General features: G+C 40.8%; 1 protein-coding gene across 10 annotated transcripts in view; it reads right to left on the reverse strand.

The window, feature by feature from the left end:
- nr2c1 (nuclear receptor subfamily 2, group C, member 1) overlaps nt 1-17946 on the reverse strand; it is a 126945-nt gene that overhangs the window by 102937 nt on the left and 6062 nt on the right. The window lies entirely within an intron of this gene.

A 17946-nucleotide genomic window follows, 5' to 3' on the forward strand; every position in this document is an offset into this window, starting at 1 on the left:
TTATTTTGAATTCAAATGATCGTTGCACTTAACAATGTCATCTGAGAACAATATGTCAGACATTACACTGACAATGAAGCTATTTTAGTTCTGCACATCTTGATTCATTTGGTATGACCTTCATCTCTATGCCAAGAAAATCTTAACTCAATGTTAAATTTCACTATACATTCACCACCTTTTGGGAAACAGAAACTTGTCCAAAGCCATTCATATTCTCAGTTGTGTCACATTTTTTAAAGAGGATGATTTCATCGTATTGTTAGCCAATAAGGACTTCTGAAATTATGCAAATGCCCCTTTCTCAACAAGCAAATAATTTGTAAAGCTGGAAACTTCAGACAGAGACCCCACTCCAGTGTGAACACAGAATACGATTGCAGCAAGAATGTGAAGCATTTCCTCACAGCACAATATTTAACATTGGGTTCAAGGTCAGGTTCTATCTTAAGAAATGAACAAGCATGCATAATATGATTTTTGTCTCTCTATTGTGTTGATTTTACAGATTGAAATGCATTTCTAATTTAAAATGGCTTAGTACAGGCTCAGAGCAATGCTAACTTGAGTACATTGAATTAACTCACTAAAAGTGACACTGACTTTTCCTTCAGTTCTGTAACTTTAGGACTATCGAATGATAAAATTGTTGATTTCAGCTCAGGCTAATGACTTTTTTGCCCTCACATACATAGAACATAACAGCGCAGTACAGGCCCTTCGGCCCTCGATGTTGCACCGCCCTGTCATACTAATCTGAAGCCCATCCCACCTACTCTATTCCATGTAAGTCCATATGCCTGTCCAATGACGACTTAAATGCACTGAAACTTGGCAAATCTACTACCGTTGCAGGCAAAGCATTCCATACCCTTACTACTCTCTGAATAAAGAAACTATCTCTGACATCTGTCTTATACATATCTCCCCTCACTTTAAAGTTGTGTCCCCTCGTGTTTGCCGTCCCCATACCTGGAGTAAAATGACAGTACAAATCAAGAATCTAAGAATAAACAAAGAAATTAGGAACAAATCAAGCATTGTTACAATTTTAAAGGGACAAGTGCACTGGTTATCAAGCCTCACTACACTATGATAAATACCAAAGTTTTAATATTTATTATAATAAATCAATGATCATTTTTTTCAATTACTGTTAACCTAAACAAAAGAGACTTTGCCAATAATGTTTATTGTAAAAATAGACTTGTTTATAAAAGTTGACAAAACTGGTTATCAACTCATCTACCATTCAGGATCAAACTATAACCCCTTAATCCCAAATGTGCACAATCTTGACAGACAGACAGTGCAACTCTTGGGTTTATAAAAAGGAAAATAGTGCAAAAAAAAAACCCAATGGCTAAGGACCCAAATTCAAAGGAGTAAGGAAAAGGGAAGACTTATCACAGTTCAGTCAATTTTATGTCTTTGAGATTACAACACTGACAGTTGCAGATATGTGCCACATTTGACGGAGGGATAACGACACTGAGGAAAGTACTTGCAAGTCAGAAAAGGTTCAAAGAAAGGTTGGAAAGGGAGATCTTCATATCAGACTTCAGGTAGAAAGTCAGTTCAGCATAGATATTTGAATGGAAGTAACAGTTCACTTTTCAGAGTGCAAGAGGAATTGAAGATACTGATTTCTCGAACTTTCTCAGATTCCCAGAAAAGGCTTTATTGAAAGAGATCTGTGCAGGATCTTTATTTTTGCTGCCTGCTTCATGGGGGTTTGTCCCTTTAACTAAAATTAACTTCAGTTCAGAGGCTGTTGATAGACAATCTTCAGTCTATCCAAAAATTATAAGCCATTTCATCTCTCTTAAAAGCTTAGTTATTCTTTCCACGAAGTCAATTGACATTTTTTGCCAACAAATATGAACCACAATACACTTCAACTTTTAATTCTTCAGTAATTAATAAGCAGAACTCCCAAAAATCACATCCCTTAAAAAACATTTCAATTTAGAATGCCCAAAAGGTTCCACATTCCAGTTCCCCATGGTCCTTAAATATGAATATGCATTCCCAACAGCACTATCTGAAAGTCTTCATATATATTTTGATACAGGAACCTTAATAAAACTTGAAGAAGAAAAAGGGCACAGAATGCATAGGAAGAATAATTACCATATGAGCGCAATAACTTCTGTTTAATATGGCCAGCAGCAAAGTTCAAGTTGCCCAAGTTTTAGGCTGTCAGTCTTGGATTCTTTTTTTTTAAATTCAAGGTAGCAAATTAAATGTGGTTAAGTTAGCCATGACTGGAAAGAAAGAAGTACATGGCACAATCCAGAGCGACTAAGAACAGCAATTTACATTTTCGCACAAACAATGCAGCCAGTTTTTCACCCAAACTGGCATGTCCCTCAAACAGTATTATGATAAAATGTTCAGGTATTTAATTTTGGAGATTTTGATCAAGAGAAAAATATTGGTTAGGTTACTAGAACTTTGTTGCTATTTGCTGTACACTGACATGATACCTTATATTCAGTTGAGCAGGTTGAAAAGGTTTATTGTCTCAATGAAAATGTGACACACCTAACAATGGAGCACTTCTTCAGTATGGTACTGGAATGAGCTTAAACCCATAATATGATTTGGTTGGGGAAGAAATCTACTACAGCTGATAATTTAGTGTGGACTCCTGCACACTGTAGCACCTTGTTGTGAGTTACGGTTCAATGTTATAAATTACTCAGCCAAAAACAATTGCCACAATCCAGTATGCCTAATTAGATTTTATCTTCAGATATTAAAAAATTTAAACATGCATCTGTGAATGTCAAGACATTCAATGCAGTAAGCCAAGTGCTGGAAAATGGGATTAGAAAGTTAGGTGGGTTTTTTTGACTGGTACTGATACGACTGGCCAAAGGGATATTTTCTATGCTCTCTATGATTCTATATATAGAGCAAAAAATGCTGGTACATCTTTAAACTATTTTTTCAAAAATAGAACACCACCCTTACCAAATGAAGCTTTAGGTGTATATCTGGATTTTGACCAATTATTTTAGAAGCGATTGGTACTTTAATTGTTCACCACATTGGTGAAATGAGTTGTACAATCTGCATTTCCAGCATAGAACTGCACGTGCCAGTGGTGAAGATCAGGCAAAAAGAAAGATATGGGTCTCGTGAATTTTCAACCATTAGAATCAATGGAACATTAAGGGATGCATGCACAAGTATGACTTCACAGTGTATGCTATTTTTCAACAATGATATTCATTCAGAAAAGGCATTGTTTGAATGTTATACACATTTGCAGCAGAATATTTTGTACCTCACAGATGTTGTGATGCCAACACACACTATGCTTTCTGGCAATTCAGGGTATGACAGGGAAGAGGCATCTATGCATGTGCAGGATCTCAAGTGCCACTGTTAGCACTGGGAATGCATACTCTCTTGGTGTTTAATGTGATCTTAAATGAATTTGTCAAATGAAGCAGCACAGTAACTGCTGTATTAGAAATTGACAAGGTCACTATTAAATTGACATGCAGGTTACTAGCCAGTGATAAGTTTTGAATTCTTGTGGACCAGTTCCCATCTGAGTGATCAGAAATGCAACTCTCAACAGATAAATGCTATACAAAACTGAAATTGTAAAAAGGTTTTCATTCAATTCTTGCCACTTTTCATATAGTGCCAGAGTTGAAAGTAATTTAAGGTTAGCTTGCTTGGAATGAGTAAATCATTAAGATTATCAAACAGCAAATTGTAATAATTGTACATTGTAGCCAGAACGTTTAAGTTCATAAAGGTCAGAAAACAATCCGAAGTGGGGACCTGGGAGAAGAGAAGTGAATCATTCTGGAGCCAAAAGGAAACAGCCACACTGCCTCAATCAGTAACTCCAATCCATTTAACTTGGCTGCAGTAATGGTCCAGAGCCTTTTTAAGCAATTGGATTTCTGTTCTGCACATGCATGATGAAGAATGTTAGCAGATACAACCTTCGATAATAGCCATGGCGCTCCAGGGAAGATCAGAAGCATGAACACAAATTTTGCAGCTCATTCCTCACCTCGTCACAGCGCACCAGTTGAAAACCACTGGCCCAGAATGAAGCCGAAGGAACAGACTTTCTGCTCTAACTGTGTGCATGTCTCTCTCTCTCTTTTTCTATTTCTCTTTGTGTCCATCCAATTTAGTGCTGCGAATTTTTCTCCATCTGTATTTCCCTGATATTTTAACTCATTTTGGCCTTTCCTGTACTGTACTTTTACTGTACTACATTTTCTTCCTCACAGCTGGTCCTAACCCCTGTTAGCAAGTTTCGCCTCCTTCAATAATCAGGTCAGTTGAACTGAAGGTGGAATGAAACTGCATTTGGTCCAGAATCTGTTTCGCAATTACAGGAACAAAATTGTGGATAATTTTATATTCAGCACGGAAACAGACCCTTTGGTTCAACCAGTCCACACAGAACGTAATCCCAAACTAAACTGGTCCCACCTGCCTGCACTTGGCCCATATCCCTCAAAACATTTATTTGTGTATTTACCAAAATGTCTTTCAAACATTGTACTTGTACCCTCATCCACCATTTCGTCTGGAAGTTCATTCCACACACAAACCACTTGGAAAAAAAAAAATTGCCCTTCATTTCTTTAAATCTTTCTCCTCTCACTTGAAAAGTATGCTCCCTTGTCTTGTAATCTCCCATCCAAGGGAAAAGACATCTGCCATTCACCTAGTTATGCCCCTCATTATTTTATAAACCTCTATAAGGTCACCTTAATTTCCTACGTTTGAATGAAAAAATGATGTGGAGATGCTGGTGTTGGACTGGGGTGGACAAAGTTAAAAATCACACGACACCAGGTTCTCAAAAAACTCAATCAAGTTTGTGAGACACGACCTGCCCTTGATGAAACCATGTTGACTATCTGAAATGATATCGTTGTTTGCGAGAGGATTATAAATCTTATCTCATAATCCTTTCCAAAACTTTTCCTACAACAGAAGGCTCACCGGTCTATAATTACCTGGGTCATCTCTGCTGCCCTTCTTGAACAAGGGCACAACATTTGCAATCCTCCAGTCTTCTGGTACTAAACCTGTAGACAATGATGGCTCAAATATCAAAGCCAAAGGCTCTGCTATCTCCTCCCTAGCTTCCCAGAGAATCCTCGGATAAATCCCATCCAGCCCAGGGGACTTATCTACTTTCACTCGTTCTAGAATTGATAACACCTGTTGTAACTAACTTCGATCCTTTCTAGTCTAATATCTCGTACCTCATTCTTCTCCTCTACAATATTCTCCTTTTCCTGAGTGAAAACTGATGAGAAATGTTCATTTAGCATCTTTCCAATCTCTACAGGGTCCACACTCAACTTCCCACTTCTCTCTTTAACTGGCCCTATTCCTACGCTAATCATTCTTTTATTCCTAACATACCTATAGAAAGCTTTAGGGTTTTCCTTTATTCTATTTGCTAAAGACTGCTTGTGTCCTCTCTTTGTTCTTCTTAACTCTCTCTTTAAATCCTTCCTAGCTGATCTGTAACTCTCCATCGCTTCATCTGTACCATCTTGCCTCCATCAACACATAAGCCTCCTTCTTCTTCTTAACAAGAGATGCAATTTCTGCAGTAAACCACGGTTCCCTTACCTTATCACTTTCTCCCTGCCTGACAAGGACATACCCATCAAGGACACACAATATCTGTTCCTTAAACCAGCTCCACATGTCCACTGTCTGCATCCCCTGCATTTTGCTACCCCATTCTGTGCATCCTTATTCTTGCCTAATCGCATTATAATTGCCCTTGACCTGTGGCACGTACCTATCCCTTTCCATTGTTAAGCTAAAAGTAACTGAATTATGATCACTCTCTCCAAAGTGCCCATCTACAACTAAATCAAATACCTGGCCTGATTCATTACCAATCATCAGATCCGGTGTGGCCTCCTCTCTTGCCGGTCCTTCGACATACTGTGTCAGAAAACACTCCTGTACACATTAGACAAAAACTGATCCATCCGATGTACTAGAGTTATAGCATTTCCAGTCAATGTTGGGGAAATTAAATTCCCCATAATGACCACCCTATTCCTTTCACTCTTACCCAGAATAATTTTGCTAATCCTCTCCTCCACCTCCCTGGAACTCTGTGGAGGCCTATAAAAAAAACTCCAAGCAGTGTGACCTCTCCTCTCCTGTTTCTAACCTCAGGCCACATTACCTCAGTAGATGTGCCCTCGTCAAAAATTCTCTCAGCCACTGTTATACTATTCTTGATTAACAAGGCCACGCCTCCCCCTCTTTTACTACCTTGCCTGTTCTTAATGAAAGATCTAAACCCTGGAACATCTATTCCTCACCCTGCTCTATCCATGTCTCCGAAATGGCCACAACATCAAAGTCCCAGGTACCTATCCATGCTGCAAGCTCACCTACCTTATTTCGGATACTTCTAGCATTGAAGTAGACATGCTTCAAACTATCTGTCAGCACATTCCTGTGACCCTGAAATCCTGTCCCTGTCCTCCCTACTCTCATCCTCCTGTGCACTGCAACTACACCTCCAGTTCCCTTCCCCTTGCTGAGCTAGTTTAAACCCAACCTTCTTCACTGTCCACTATGCCACCAATCTTGATGTCATCTGAAAACTTAGTAATGATGTTTTCTATATTCTCATCTAAATCATTTATATTAATGACAGAAGTGGACCCAGCACCGATCCCTGTGGAACATCGCTGGCCATTGACCTCCAGTCTGAAAAACAACCCTCCACCATCACAATGTCTCCTGCTGTAAAGCCAATTTTGTATCCAATGGCAAGCTCATCTTGAATCCCATATGATCTAATTTTACTAACTAGTCTACCATGCAGAAACTTGTCAAAGGCTTCACTAAAGTAAACAACGTCTAGGACTCTGCCCTCAATCTTCTTGGCTCCTTCCTCAAAAAACTCAAATCAAGTTTGTGAGACACCATTTGCCTTGCACAAAGCCATGCTGACTATCCCTAATCATTTGCCTCTCCAAATGCACATAAATTGTAACTTTCAGAAGCACTTCCACAACTTATTTACCACTGAAGTCAGCCTCACAGATCTATCATTTGCAGGCTTCCCCTTACATTCCTTCTTAAACAAAGACACAACATTAGCCACTCTCCAGTCATTTGGCACCTCACCTGTATTTAATCGATGATACAAATATTTCTACAAGGGGCCCTGCAGTTTCCTCCCTAAATTGCCACAAAGTGCTAGGCTACATTAGATCAGACCCGCCAGAGATTTACCCACCTCCTGTCTATGCCCTTGATATCAAATGTGCCCTATAACAATTATTTTTAAAATTTTGTTAAATGCAGTCTAACATAAGATTCATTCTTGGTGAAAAAGATCTGACCGTCTCTTCTATTTTCTTCAGAGACTATCCAATTCAACAGTACTCAAACTAGAGTACCTGTTTGAGGGAAGAATAGCCACAGGAGACTTCTGAACTACCTTCTTACCTTTCCTGACAATCACCCGTCTATCTGACTGATCCTACTGTGTAATCACTTCTCTAAATCTACTAGCCATCTCGGTCTCTTGTATGCCCATAAATACAAAGCAATCATATAAATGGAAGGAGACTTCAGATGTATCTTTGGTGGACTTTCTCACTGTGTTTTCTAATTCTGACAACTGTCATGATCCCAGCTGATGTCACTATTGGACAAGATACCAGAATATAATCTGGCTTGATAGATGTATAACCTATCATTAATATGGCAGTTAGTCACAAACATTCACACAAAGCCATGGACTTTCTTTTAACAACAGAATTGAACTTTATTAAATGAAAATATGAAAATAAAACCAAGGTACAGTTGGGATGATCCAAAACACATAGCTATGGTTCAGTCAACTGATAATATCCATAACATAAATTCAAATCCACAGGAATCATTCCCCAATCTCAACATGTCAGGGGTCTACTTAACTAAGTCATTTAAGTTTCGTCAGTGTGAACTATGATGACAATTCATTGAATCCTTTCCAAATCTGCCTGTGAATTTTTCCACAAACTTTTTCGGTTCTAATGACCTGTATTTCCAACTTTGAAATTTCACAACTCTTCTACTGGGGTAACTTATTTTCTGAACTGCTCTCAATCCTCCTCTTTGGAAAGAGAAACTAAACTTACTTCTGCACTCCACTCTGGCTTTCTTAACTGAATTTCTAAAAAGTTTCCTGATCCATGGACCTTCTGAACTAAAAATCCGCCGCCTTCGCCTCCGCGCCTATTTCTTTAACCAAGACTCCCGCCCACCCTCTGACGACCCCTTCTCCCGCCTCCAACACACCCCATCCACCTGGACACCCCGTGCTGGCCTCCTACCTGCCCTCGACCTGTTCATATCCAACTGCCGCCGCGATATTAACCGCCACCTGAACACCCCCACCCCTCTCACCCTCGGAACGCGCAGCCCTCCACTCCCTCCGTTGCAACCCCAACCTCACTATCAAACCAGCAGACAAGGGAGGCGCGGTAGTTTGGCGCACCGACCTCTACACCGCTGAGGCCAAATGCCAGCTCACAGATACCTCCTCCTACTGCCCCCTTGACCATGACCCCACCCCCCACCACCAAACCATCATCTCCCAGACCGTCCATAACCTCATCACCTCGGGGGATCTCCCATCCACCGCCTCCAACCTCATAGTCCCACAACCCCGCACCTCCCACTTCTACCTCCTGCCCAAAATCCACAAACCTGACTGCCCCGGCCGACCCATTGTCTCCGCCTGCTCCTGCCCCACCGAACTCATCTCCGCCTACCTTGACACCGTCCTGTCCCCCTTAGTCCAAGAACTCCCCACCTACGTTCGGGACACCACCCACGCCCTCCACCTGCTCCATGATTTTCGCTTCCCCGGTCCCCAACGCCTTATTTTCACCATGGACATCCAGTCCCTGTACACCTCCATCCCCCATCACGAAGGACTCAAAGCCCTCCGCTTCTTCCTTTCCCGCCGTACCGACCAGTACCCTTCCACTGACACCCTCCTTCGACTGACTGAACTGGTCCTCACCCTGAACAACTTCTCTTTCCAATCCTCCCACTTCCTCCAAACGAAAGGAGTAGCCATGGGCACCCGCATGGGCCCCAGCTATGCCTGCCTCTTCGTAGGATATGTGGAACAGTCCATCTTCCACAGCTACACTGGCCCCACCCCCCACCTTTTCCTCCGCTACATCGATGACTGTATCGGCGCCGCCTCGTGCTCCCACGAGGAGGTGGAACAGTTCATCCACTTCACCAACACCTTCCACCCCGACCTCAAATTCACCTGGACAGTCTCAGATTCCTCCCTTCCCTTCCTCGACCTTTCTATTTCCATCACAGGCGACCGGATCAACACGGACATCTACTACAAACCGACCGACTCCCACAGCTACCTGGACTACACCTCCTCCCATCCTGCCCCCTGCAAAAACGCCATCCCATTCTCCCAATTCCTTCGACTCCGCCGCATCTGCTCCCAGGAGGACCAGTTCCAAAAACGCACATCCCAGATGGCCTCCTTCTTCAAGGACCGCAATTTCCCCCCCGACGTGATCGACGATGCCCTCCACCGCATCTCTTCCACTTCCCGATCCTCCGCCCTTGAACCCCGCCCCTCCAACCGCCACCAGGACAGAACCCCACTGGACCTCACCTACCACCCCACTAACCTCCATGTACAGCGCATCATCCGCCGTCATTTCCGCCACCTCCAAACGGACCCCACCACCAAGGATATATTTCCCTCCCCTCCCCTATCAGCATTCCGTAAAGACCACTCCCTCCGTGACTCCCTCGTCAGATCCACACCCCCCACCAACCCAACCTCCACTCCCAGCACCTTCCCCTGCAACCGCAGGAGGTGCAAGACTTGCGCCCACACCTCCCCTCTCACCTCCCTCCAAGGCCCCAAAGGAAACTTCCATATCCGCCACAGATTCACCTGTACCTCCACACATATCATCTATTGCATCCTCTGTACCCGATGTGGCCTCCTCTATATTGGGGAGACAGGCCGAGCGGAGCGTTTCAGAGAACACCTCTGGGACACCCGGACCAACCAACCCAACCACCCTGTAGCTCAACATTTCAATTCCCCCTCCCACTCCACCAAGGATATGCAGGTCTTTGGACTCCTCCATCGTCAGACCACAGCGAAACGACGGTTGGAGGAAGAACGCCTCATCTTCCGGCTAGGAACCCTCCAACCACAAGGGATGAACTCGGATTTCACCAGTTTCCTCATTTCCCCCTCCCCCCAGCCTGTCTCAGTCAAATCCATCAAATTCAGCACCGCCTCCCTAACCTGCAATCTTCTTCCCGACCGCTCCGCCCCCACCCCAATCTGTCCTATCACCCTCACCTTGACCTTTTTCCACCTATCACATTTCCGACGCCCCTCCCCCAAGTCCCTCCTCCCTATCTTTTATCTTAGCCTGCTGGACAAACTTTCCTCATTCCTGAAGGAGGGCTAATGCCCGAAACGTCGATTCTCCTGTTCCCTAGATGCTGCCTGACCTGCTGCGCTTCTCCAGCGACACATTTCCGACTCTGATCTCCAGCATCTGCAGACCTCATTTTCTCTCCAAACAAAGCTCAAGGCCTTGCAAATTTACCTGACCTATCATAAACACTATAGTATATCAATATATTTCCAATACCATCACAGGAGTTTGCAGTCACCAGCTCTCTGACACAAACTGGATTTGGTCACTGTTCCAGGACTTTCAGACTTTTTTGACTTTTAATGGAGTCGTAGGTAGACAAGGTGGTGAAGGTGGCGTGTGGCACACTTGCCTTCATTAGTCATAACATTGCATTTAAGAGTTGGGATGTCACGTTGCCTGTACAGGACATTGATGAGGCCACTTGTAGAATACTGTGTCATCCTTCTATAGGAAAGATATCGTTAAATTTGAGAGTATGCAGAAAAGATTTACAAGGATGTTGCTGGAACTGGAAGGTTCAAGTTATAAGGAAAGGCTGAATAGCATCGGAAGCTGATTGGTAACTTTATATAGGTTTATAAAATCATGGGAGGCATGGCTGAGGGAATAGCCAATGTTTTTTTTCTATGGTGAGGGATCTAAAACTAGAGGATTTAGATTGAAGGTGAGGGGAGAAAGATTTTAAAAAGGGTATTTTTCTCATGCAAAGGGCAGTGCGTATATGGCATGAGCTACCAGATGAAGTGGCGGAGGAAGGTACAATTACAATATTTAAAAGGCATTAGAATGGGTAGATTAATAAGAAAGGTTTCGAGGGATATGGGCCAAATGCCAGCAGATGGGACTAGGTCAGATTGGGGTGGCTGTTTGACATGGAGGAGTTGGACCGAAGGATCTATTTCTGTGTTGTATAACTTTATGAGTCAATCTGTCAGTTAGGGAGCGGTCAGAGCTCAAATTGGGTTTTTGACTGTGATTTCAGTGAGAACGAGTTTGGCTGTTGATGCTACAACACAAAAATTTAAAAGCTCCCTGCCTATCTTCCCGTAAGCAGTTCCTGGAAGCTCAAAATACAGGAAATTAAGTTATAAATATTATTGTCTTTGCCTGAGTGAACTGAAAAGGTGACCCTGATCGACAGCTTCAAAATAAAACCAACAAGCCATCACCTAAGCCTGTGGAGCAACACATCGTGAAAGCCACTTAAGCAATTTGGCCAGTTTTGTTATTTTCTTTTATTTATACAATGTATAAGTGAGAAGTGTGATGGTAGATTCTCCACTGGCCTGGGTGAGTGCTGCTAATACAACACTCAACAATCGCAAAACAAGCTAATTGTGCAGGTCCCAAACCACCCCTTAAACAATTTCTACACCACTGGTGCAAAGTAGCAACTATCTGCAATATGCACTCTAATGACTTGAGTTGTAGACTAGTGGCTCAATTTGTAAACTAGGTTAAAAATCACACAACACCAGATTATAGTCCAACAGGTTTAATTGGAAGCACTAGTTTTCAGAGTGTTGCCCCTTCATCAGCCACCCAGCATCTCCAAATCATTTGTAAACTAGCATAGTTATATAAATATTTATATAACTAAATATAAATATTTATATAACTAAATATTTATATAACTAAAGGTTCAAGTAACAAAGGTTCTTTGTGGGCGGCACGCTGGCACAGTGGTTAGCACTGCTGCCTCACAGCGCCAGAGACCCGGGTTCAATTCCCGCCTCAGGCGACTGACTGTGTGGAGTTTGCACGTTCTCTCCGTGTCTGCGTGGGTTTCCTCCGGGTGCTCCGGTTTCCTCCCACAGTCCAAAGATGTGCCGGGTCAGGTGAATTGGCCATGCTAAATTGCCCGTAGTGTTAGGTAAGGGGTAAATGTAGGGGTATGGGTGGGTTGCGCTTCGGCGGGTCGGTGTGGACTTGTTGGGCCGAAGGGCCTGTTTCCACATTGTAATGTAATCTAATCTAATCTAATGCTTCACCATGAAAATCTATAGAACTGATCTGAAGATAGCAAATCGAAATGCATGTTCTAGAGAAAGTGAAAATAGATTTTCCCCTGGTTCAAAATAGAATAATTGGGAACCCTTAACTATAGGGGTGAACACAAAATAGACAGCCTAACTTCAGAGGCTGTGTGGGGAGAATGGACAAAAATATCCTGACTCTGCAATAGGAATTCTCTTGGATTGGGAAATAAAAACCGGTATATTAACTTGCTATGAAACTCAATTGGACAGGCTTGATGGTGCTAGAAACCACAAAGCACATGTTTTACAGTTTGATGCCAATTCTGCCCTCAGCTTCAAGAGCGTAAAATTCACAAACAATCCAAATTGTTTGCGGTCCAAAGCAGAATAAGATCCAAAACAAATTTGGCATTTCTTTCCTTACAGAAAACTATATTGTCTGTTTTGGGGTATGTCCAGTAATGTCAAATTAACAAATTAAATTTAATATCAGAGGAAGTATGCCAAATATTACAAAACAAATCTACAAGAATGACAACCTGAAATGTGCACACTGAAATTTGCTGCTTCACTGCATGCCACTGAGAGCAGAAGTTACCGCAGACCAGGCCACCTTCATTCAAAAACTTAGATTTTGATCAAGTTTGACTCCAACAATTTTCCAGTTACTGAAAAACATTGATAATTCTACACAATAATGGCTCACAGCACAAGAAACATAAAACAGAAACACAAAGGCACATCTAAATCTACTGCCGAGGCATTAAACTGACATTGCAGATGGGCCTTGCATTACTGAAAACAAACTTTTCTTCTTATTCATAAAAACTGGATACTTTCTCTTATGGTTGGCCAATATCAACTTCGACTACAGGTAAAATGTTAAAAATCTACAACATGACATTGATAGCAAACACCATGATAATTAGTTTCAAGCGACTTAATTAAGTGGGATACATTGCTGAAAGAGAACTCAAAGTAAAAGAAAATGTTTTCCAACTATTAGGGCAACTGTTCTTTCATCAGGGACATACAATTACAACACAATTTCTGCACATGCATACTGTTGTGCCACTAGCAGTGACATTGACATTAAAATCAGCCCAAAAGAAAATAACGTTTTACAGTCAGCAACTTATAAGTTTGCTTACTCATACTTTACAATGTGGCAAATACAAATAGTGTATCTCATATCATAATCAGCAATTGCACTTAAATTTACCTTAAAATTTGAGCGAGTTTAATCTTTTATAGATCAATTATTGTAATTGTTCATGTTGAATAGGAAATAAAACTTTTTCATTTGGTAAGTGATTGAAGTCTGGCATACACTACCTGAGTGTGGTGGAGGCATGTTCAATCGAGGCATTCAAGAGGAATTAGACTAGAAAGGAACAATGTGCTGTTTTAAGATGAGTCAGCAGGAGATAGGCATGAAGTGAAATGATCAGAGAACTGTTGCAGACAATGGGTCAATTAATCTGTATTGGTGCTGCAACAGTTCTATGATTCTGCAAACAACTACAATGGGTTTAATAATCATAAGTAAGCATATCTTCAGAAATAGATTTTACACCATGCATAGTTTTACTTTAATAGAGCAAATGTTGTTGACTGGAACGCAGCAAGATAATCATTTCATGTTATCTCTGTTATCAGCACAATCTAATACAGTGACCTGTCCCAACTGGAAAGTTGAAAATGTTACCCTTTCACCTGTACAAATCACAGAACAATCACAAATGCAGCATTTCCAGTGACCCATTTCCAAGTAATGGAATAGTCAGGGACAATTTAATGGCTGTAATCCAATTCATGCATGCTAAAAGCATAGTCAAGTATTTCAATCTAAGGTTGGCTAGACTTGCAGAAATTAAAGGCAAAAAAAGAATGTGGATCGGCTAGAAACACGGTGGGGGGGGGGGGCGCGGAACATTCACAAGGACAAACCAATTTTTTGGGATAAATGAAATCCTCCTCCTTACATCAGTGCAACAATTTGTTATCAGAAAATTGCTCAACTTAGAGATTTAGCATTGTTAATGAAAATAACCATAGTACGGGACTCCATAGAAACAAAACCAGATGCCAAGCAGTAGCAAAAGAGAACAGAAGAGAAAAGCATGGTTACAAAGGTGGCCTTTAAAAGGAATGGAAAGTAAATAGCTGCACAAATGTATGTCAGTAACACATTCTCGACTTCGGGGTTAGAACAGCCCAGAAGGGAAAGACAAGGATAAAGCCTATGAAGTGGGGCTAAAGGTGGGTAACTAGGTAGGAAGAGGAGAAACTGTGAAGAGATTTCATTTTTAATTTAAAAAACATTCCTCTATTTCATCCCTTAGCAAGGGCATAATCTGCATATTTGTACACCGAAGACTTCAAGTCAACAATATTGAACATAGTAATACCCACAATAAGGTAATTTTCACAAGCATCTTTCACCACCATAGATTGTCTGTAATGTACTTTGGGGCAACGAAGCTCTTTTAAATGTAGTCATGGTTATAACATAGAAAACATGGCAGCATTGTCCCACAAATAATTATAACCAGATTTGTTTTACCGATGTCGACTGAGGAAAGAATTTTTACCAGGCCATCAGGGAACCGTTTCTATTCATCTTCAAACATTCTCATAAATATTTTGCATCCTACATCCTTACAAATCTAGATCCAAATGGGCAGCTAAGGTATACCACTGTGTCATTGTGGAGTGGAATGCAGTGTTAATTTTTTTTGTCTGCTACATTCATGTGGTGAACAGTCTGAATCCAGATAACTAAATTGACATGCTGGTTGTCCTTGAAATTCTACATGCGGAGGAGATGTGATGTCTTTGCATGGAGAGAGTGTATAACTTGGTTTGAGAAAGGTCACATAGTGCAGTTTCTGCTGCTGGATCATTTATCAGATCTTTATTGATGGCAGTGATATCATTTACAGCCATTTATCCTTTTTGTAAAACTCTTGTATCACTCAAAGCATTCACAAAGTTCTTGAAAGGTTTGCATGATCTACATCACATATTCAGTCGGTTTGGCTTCAATGTGGTCCAATTCTTTTATTCTGCAAATGAGATATTAGACAGGCCTGGGTGCCATTGCATGAAAGTTGGTTTCAGTGTACCACTGACAATTAGAATTGTAGTCTGAAGGACAGTGCTCAAGCATCGAGAGTAGATTTTCTCTGCTCACACAGGACAACTGCATTCTGCTAACAAGTATACAACAGCAAGGCCAGAAATACAAAGAGTGTGTACAGACTGGAACAGTTGCTCAAAGAAACTGTAAGAGCTACACTGCAGAGACATGAACAAATAACCAGCTGGGTTTGCAGCAGGTTTTCTCAACTTGAGCACAACAATGACTTTAATCTCTATCCACATTCATGGAATACTCCAGTTACATGGATGTTAGGAATTCAGAATGGATGCCATTGATTACTACCAAATAAAGCCATGAGATCCTTTCACCATCCATTCAAGATGTAAAAATACACAACCTTTTGACTTAGGAGTGAGAACATGCCATCACCAAAGCACAGCTGAAGCAGTGCACTTCACAAGAATTAGTGTTTTGCAATGCATTCAATTGGAACTCAACTGGCAGGAGCAGCTAAAATAAACAAAATAACGTGAAGTGCAGCAAAACAAAAAGTATTTTGCACAAATTTTATATGGTTTGAAGCCAAGTGGATTCCTAGATAATCCATAACTTGACTATCATTCCAATCAAAAAGAATCAGTGCATTATGAAAAATTAAACTAAGTGTTCAAATTAAAATCAAAATCTTTGCAAACTCATAGACTGAGTCATATTAAAGCTGCAAGTATATAATCCTCATAAAATACAACAGAGTCCAATATCGATCAATATTAAATTGAAACTACATTGAAAAAACACACTTAATTTCATACTTAGGACTTCTAGGGGGAATAAAATTTGTCCCTAGGCCAACATTTACTGCCCATTAACTACTTTTCTATTGGTCTGGAGTCACAGGTAGGCCAGACAAGGACAACAAATCGCTTTCTCTAAAGGATGGGTTTTTACGATAATTGACAATGGTTACATGGTCACCTTTAGGAAAGCTCTTCATTGCAGATTTTATTGAATTCAAGTTTCACTATCTGAGACGGTGAGATTCAAACCCATGCCGCCAATCTATGGTCCTAGATTGTTAGTCCAGTGACATTATCACTGTGCCATTGCCTCCCTTTACAGCATTCTTAAATTGAATAAAAAAACTAGAATGATCAGCCAAGCACAAAAAGGATTTTGCAAGCTATAGTACAGAAGCACACCATTCACCACAACTGATCGATTGCAGAGTTTATATTCTATCTTAGCCACCTCCTTCCTCAAATAGTTACCTCTCCTATTCTACTTTATCCACCTCCTCCCTCAAATAATTACCTCCCCTTTCTCTTGTTCCTCTATTACTCTTTGGCATGTATCAAAAATATGTCACTACTACCTGCTTTAACCACTCTACTGGCAGCAAATGCTGCGTTAAGAGAATAATTCCTTATTGGATCTGTGGTTGACTACCTTAGGTATATACTCCCTTGTTCTGGATTTACACACGTGGAACTTCAGACTTGAATTGAAGACTTTTTAAAATATATACAATACAGGGTCAAAATTCTTAATTTGGTGATATTTATGAACGTCACTTTCATAAATTCATTAAACTGAAAATATCATAACAGTATTTAAATATTCTCAAATATCTTGAAAATTAAAAGTGCAGCAATTATTCAGTCTTATTTTCTTGGTTTGATAAAGTTATTTTATAGCATTTTGTCCTAAAACGCAAAGATCAGGTACATAGAATAGTACGATTTTCTGAAATTAACCACTGACTAACTATCATACAGATACATATCAATGCACCTTTACTGCTTGAATAACTCAGTTAAATTTACTCATCTGTAAATCTTACTCACACAAACTAGCATCTTATGCTATAACAGTGAAGATATGATCCAGAACTAGCTTGTCTTATTCAAAGAGTTCCAGTAGACCCACAAGATTGGCATCTATCTTGACAATGTGTATTGGGCATGAGCAGGTAGGGAAAAAGTTAGGTTTTGAGTTTTGTGAAAGAGGTTCAGCTGACCATGACTCAGATCAGATAAGAACTTAGTTAACAATGGGGTGCTGGAAGCAAGGGTAATGGATTAAAAGGTGGAAAAGCATTCATTACGTAGAGGCATTTAACAATATTGGAAGCATTCAGTAAGTAAGGTTAGTTTATGAAGGTGAAAAGTATTCATTATGTGAAGCCAGTTAAGGTTAAGAACATTCATTGTGTAACAGCAGATGGCTTAATCTTTACTGTTGATGCTCGCTGATTGTAATGGTCACCCAATCAATATGCATGTTGCCTTATCTCGATATTCTTCCCTGTAAAATTACTATATACTTCATTAAGAAACTGCTATTCCAGAGAAGATCATGAACTCATGTCTCTGTGCACATGGGCGAT

This window comes from Chiloscyllium plagiosum, unplaced genomic scaffold, assembly GCF_037043375.1.
Source record: "Chiloscyllium plagiosum isolate Xiang-an unplaced genomic scaffold, Cpla_swu_hap1 HiC_scaffold_23, whole genome shotgun sequence".
Lineage (NCBI taxonomy): Eukaryota > Metazoa > Chordata > Chondrichthyes > Orectolobiformes > Hemiscylliidae > Chiloscyllium > Chiloscyllium plagiosum.